The sequence below is a fragment of the Podarcis liolepis genome, assembly GCF_965112155.1.
Source record: "Podarcis liolepis genome assembly, chromosome: 7".
In the NCBI taxonomy this organism is placed as follows: Eukaryota; Metazoa; Chordata; class Lepidosauria; order Squamata; family Lacertidae; genus Podarcis; species Podarcis liolepis.
Genome location: NC_139561.1, coordinates 80,657,272 through 80,663,315, shown reverse-complemented (window position 1 = coordinate 80,663,315; position 6,044 = coordinate 80,657,272).

Sequence of the window (6,044 nt, the reverse complement as noted above, 5' to 3'; positions counted from 1 at the left end):
GGCTTCATATGTCAGTGTCACCATTTCGTACCTTTGGTACAATTATTTGTACTTTTATTTATTAGATTTATACACCACCCTTCATCATCCGATCGCAGGGTGGTTCACAGAATAAAATATAGGATAAAAACAAGGAAGAAATAGAACAAAACTTCAGAACAACAACCCCCCCTTCCCACAGACATTTAAAATAAGGTGGATTCTCAAACTATGCACAGTTAAATCAGGGAAACTACAAAATTGAACACGTAAACTTGGCTGGATCCAGGAATGTCATTAGGTCCCAGTATCACCAGATGGCTGGGAAGAATGAGCATGTGATGCATTAATTGTTGATTACTTTGTGCCTGACTGAGAACATCTTGGTCCCAAGGACATTGTGATGAAACTGAGGTGGGGATAAAGTAGGAGGGCATGTGGTGAAATTTCATGGAACTCCAGAAAAGAACTCATCTACTCACAATTCCTATTTTACGAGAGTAAGGGTGAGATGGACTGGAAGGGACATTTATCTTGTATTCATCTCTGGAATTTGCTGGCACAGGCATATCATGGACATGGCAGGTGACAGGAGGGCCACAAGAATGACATAGGAGACTGGTATTGGGTTGAATTAGGCCACAACTTTATTGATTACAGGAAAGAATAGGTTTGACTAACGCATTGGTCATGTATCCTGCAACAGGCAGCTTGCTTGCTACCTGAGAGGATTAAAGTACCTGGTGGGGTCAAACCCCTGCTGGGGAGTCAACTGCAAAATGGATTGGATGCCCCAACCCTAAAAAAGCTGCCAGTGTCACCCTTCCTGGACCCCTCTAATGGGGGTACCCTTGTGACTAAGGATGCAGTGCAATGCCTAATCCACCAAAATTGTGACAGTTGCTACAAGGTGGGCAAAAACATACAAACCGGCTAATTTGCTTGCAGGAGAAAATTCCTCCCTTGCCCTGAAATAAGTAAAGGTAAAGGGACCCCTGACTGTTAGGTCCAGTCGCGGACGAGTCCAGGGTTGCTGCGCTCATCTTGCTTTAGTGGCCGAGGGAGCCGGCATGCAGCTTCCGGGTCATGTGGCCAGCATGACTAAGCCGCTTCTGGCAAACCAGAGCAGAGCGGAAACGCCATTTACCTTCCTGCTGGAGCAGTACCTACTGTATTTTTTACTCTATAAGACACACATTTTCCCTCCTAAAAAGTAAGGGGAAATGTGTGTGCGCCTTATGGAGCGAATGCAGACTGTGCAGCTATCCCAGAAGCCAGAAAAGCAAGAGGGATTGCTGCTTTCACTGCGCAGTAATCCCTCTTGGTGTTCTGCCTTCTGAGATTCAGAATATTTTTTTTCTTGTTTTCCTCTTCCAAAAACTATGTGTGTCTTGTGGTCTGGTGCGTTTTAAAGGGCAAAAAAAATGCATTTTGACATGCTTTTGAACTGCTAGGTTGGCAGGAGCAGGGACCGAGCAATGGGAGTTCACCCCGTTGTGGGGATTCAAACTGCTGACCTTCTGATCAGCAAGCCCTAGGCTCAGTGGTTTAGGCCAAAGCACCACCCGCATCCCTGGCCCTGAAATACAGAGACTTAATTAACCAGAGCAAGGTCCATAGGCAACGTGCCCACTTCTCCCCTCTGGTCAGGCCACTAAAGACTCGGTGATGGGATAGATAATCCTGTGATGATCAGCCAGGGTCCCAGGTGAGGGAATATTGTCCTTGCTGTAACTTAGTATTATTATTAAAACTATCAGTGTCTCCCCATCTCTCCTATACCTCTGCTGTTGTTTAAAACAAGCCTTTCTTTCTCTTTAATTGTCTCACAGTTCTTGCTGTACCCAAATGTCTTTCTTCCATTCCTCGGCTGCTTCATAGGAGAAAGGATGTGGAGCCCCCAAAAACTCTATAGGACCTTTGCACAATGTATTTACTTCCTTGAACAATGTGTTGTCTTCTGCATGAAATTCCAAATTCAGTGTAGTAATTTATAATCAATATTTCAATAACCAGGGAGCACACTCACTCTCTTTCATACACACAACTTCAGTAAACTGGTTAACTTTCTCTAACTGAGCAACCAACATGCAGGCTTCCTCTTAAGATCCAAATAAATTTAAATATATATTAAATATCATCATGAGATGTCGCTGAAAGAAGACTGCAAAATAGCAGAAAGCAGGAAACCAGGAAAAGGGAGTGGTTTATGTGTAAGGGAGTAAGAAAAAAGAGGAAAGGTGAAAAGGGGGGTGAAGGGGGTGATTGTGAATGTTGGTGTGTCTGTGAAAAGGAGACTGCAGAAAAAGAGAGAGGAGAAAGAATGGAAATAGGGAAATATGTGTGCAAGGGAGCGGTGGGATAAGTAAAGGGGAAGGGAGGAAGAGGAGGTGAAGCTGAAGATAAGTGAGCCAAGTGGTTTGCAAAAAGGGAGTATCAGGCATGGGGACATGGTAATTTGGAAAGGAGGGTATGAAAATGTCTGCAGAATAGGAAGGGGTGGTGTCATCATAATTGGGTGGAAAATGAGAAGGTGCTTTAATAGTTGCAATGTGTTGCAGGAGGAAGATATAGGAGGTTATCACAGGCTGGTTTGCTTTCATTGTGGGGTTGCAGGAAAGGAGGGGGACGTTTCATGTGGACATGGACGTGGGCTTTAAAGTGAAAATGGATGGAGAGCAGGATTGCAGGATTGAAGAGAAAAGTGGCTTGAGATATGAAGTTTGGAAGGTTAAATTCATGACTAATGGTTGCATTGGAAGGGAAGGGAGAGGTTTAGGGGGTTGGGGAACAGAGGGAGCTGAGGAAAACCCTACTAAAATTGTTAAAAGTTCAGAAGTGTAACAATTTATCCACTCTATCTGCTTATCAAAGTGGTCAGGGCTGAATAAAATAATCAACTTCGAATGACTTTAGGCTATTATGCCCCCCTTTCTGGAAATCTGACAAAAAACACTAGACAACTAGGGCAAATTGCTACTCTTTGATAGACCACTGAAGATGCACTGAGGGATTCAGGAGTCAGAGATATAAGAAGATTCCTGGTGGATCACCCAAAAACTCATATAGTCCAGCATAGTATTCTTAGGAAACAGATGCTTGTGAGAAGCCTCTCCCACCTGTGATCTCCAGAACCTTAACGGAGAGTCTTATTGGCTATTATACGGGAGGAAATGTAGCTATTGTGACTAGTACTCATCTGTCTCTCATAATATGAGAACCTGTGGACATGCAATGAAATTGAGTAACTTGATGGTTATATTCTACCTCTGCTGTTGGGGGAAATGTGGATCTGAATGTCTGTTGCTGGGAAACAGTAGTAGGAGAGTGGCGTTGCTCTCATGTCCTATTTTCAGGCCACTGTAAAAATACTTTTCTTGGGCAGATGGCCTGATTCAACAGGCTGATGTAAGTTCTATCCTGTTGCAGTTTATAGGAAATCTTCTTACAGCAGCCAAACTCCTCATTGCTTCCAAGTGGTGTTCACCCAGTGTACCTGCTGCAGAGTTCAGTGTTCCATAATGTACCTGCTGAAGACATCTGGCTTCATAATTTTATCTAATTTGACTGCTCATGTGGCTGAGTGAGGGTAGCCAAATGGGCAAACAGGTTGAGACACTATCACTATCACTTTTTTAATATGCTCCTGGGGTTGAGAACTCCTGGCCTGGGAGCCAAATGCAGCCCCCACATAACGCTTTACCTGAAGTTTCACTAAAGCAAAAAAGGTGAAACTTTAAGAGCTGCACAGCCCCTTTATTATCTATATGGGCCACCACAATGAATATCTTATTCATCATCGATTTTATTTATGAAATTTCTATCTCATCATTCTTGCCAGAGGAGCCCTGGCTGGATATTCAAATGGTTTTTCTTTTGAATATCCCAATTTATCCTGTCTCTTCTCTTCTCTTCTCTTCTCTTCTCTTCTCTTCTCTTCTCTTCTCTTCTCTTCTCTTCTCTTCTCTTCTCTTCTCCAATTACTATACCACCATTCCTCCCACACAAGTCGAAATTGGACGATAAAAAACATTATAATGTAGGGCCGGCAAACATATAACTCAACAACTTTTGGGTTCTCGTTTCAGAAAGCTGAATATTTTTGGTGGTTTCCTTAGAAAAACAAGTTTTGAGTGTACTGGCTTTTACTTTTTGAGATGTGGGAACCCTAAGTTCAACATGAAAGATTTCTGAGTAAGCTTGGCTGTCCGGGAAGACAAGGAAAGGTCAGTAAAGAATAGGAAGCAGTATAAACCTGCAGTATCCTCAATGAAGACAGGTCAGAAGTGGGGTCTCTCAAGGATCAATACAGTGGTACCTCGGGTTACATACGCTTCAGGTTACATACGCTTCAGGTTACAGACTCCACTAACCCAGAAATAGTACCTCGGGTTAAGAACTTTGCTTCAGGATGAGAACAGAAATCGTGCTCCATCGGCCCCATTAGCTAAAGTGGTGCTTCAGGTTAAGAACAGTTTCAGGTTAAGAACGGACCTCCGGAACGAATTAAGTATGTAACCAGAGGTACCACTGTATTGGGTTTGGGGGCTTTTCAACATTTTTTATTTGGTCCCACACATCCTGTCAAAGAAACGTCAGGAAGCAAACAACAGAAAAGAATAGAGTTTCAAATATAGTGAAATGTATTTAAAACTTTTGAAAACATCAATAACTTTAAAAAGCTGAAACACACCCTCCCAGTCAATAATTTGAAGGCTAATAGCCTTCAAATTATTGCAAACTTAACTCCCTGGATCAATAGGAATTTTAAAAACTTGTGAAACATCATAATGGGAGAGGTGAATGCAGTGCACCAGAGTGGACATTGCCTGTCATGGGTTAGCAACAAATGGGAGTTACATCATGGGGACTTTCCCTGTTAATCATATGGGTCCATATTTTATGAGCAAAATATTTTTTTAATTGCTATGTATATGATTTATTTTTCAGAAGTTAAAGTTGTATGAGTTTTAGTTGTAGCCGGAGCTTGTAAACATTGCTTTATCAGCTGGCCTCTCTACTTGACCTTTGTGCATCTTGGTTAACTGTATCTCTCCCTAGGTAGAGAGTGGCCAGGATGTTTTTGATGCCTCATTGAAGAAGGGAAGGTGTGGTTCTATAATAAGAATAATTTTATTATTTGTACCCAACTCATCAGACTGGGTTGCCCCAGCAACTCTTTGAAAGCTGCTTTGAAAGATATGGCTGTGTGGCCCTTCATCCTTCATAGATTTGGTTAATTTCAAGCTTTTTTGAATGAGATGGATTATGGAGACAGGGGTAGCCAACATAGTGTGCTCCAGACAATTCCCATCAACCCTAGTTGGAATGTCTGGCTTTTGAGGTGATGAACGTTGTAGTCCAGCCACCTCTGGAAGTCAGCATACTACCTCTCCCTGATCAATATCCATTTCTAGCTCAGCAGGCTCAGCTTTAGCTAAAACAACCTGTGTTATATTATTTGTAAATCACAGTTTGATATGACAATGTTGGTGCAGACAACTATATACAGTCATACCTCGGGTTACAGACACTTTGTGTTGCACGTTTTGGGGTTGTGCACCACGCCGAACCCAGAAGTACCGGAACAGGTTAATTCCGGGTTTTGGTGCTCACGCATGCACAGAAGCACTAAATCACTCTTTGCGCATGCTCAGAAAAGCCGAATCCCGATGTTGCAGGTTGCGAATGCTGCGGTTTGGGAACGGGCCTCCCGCATGGATCACGTTCGCGACCCGAGCATCCACTGTAATGGAATTCATTCTCGTATAGTACCCATTATTCCTTCCTAGAGGATTCTGGGGGTGGCATTTTTGTGAGGACTATGGACAGAATATTTGATTCAGGTTCAAGGAACCACACTTCCAAATATTTCTAGAGGATATATTTTGAAAAATGGTGAAATACTACAAAACTGAACATACCCTGTTGGCTGGTTCTAGAAATACAGTAATGTTCCAGCATCACCAGATTCCTGAGAATAAAATATAGATGTGATTTACCAATTGCTGATCATTGTATCTGATCATGGACATCATTTCCCCAGAAGCATTGTGATGAAATTG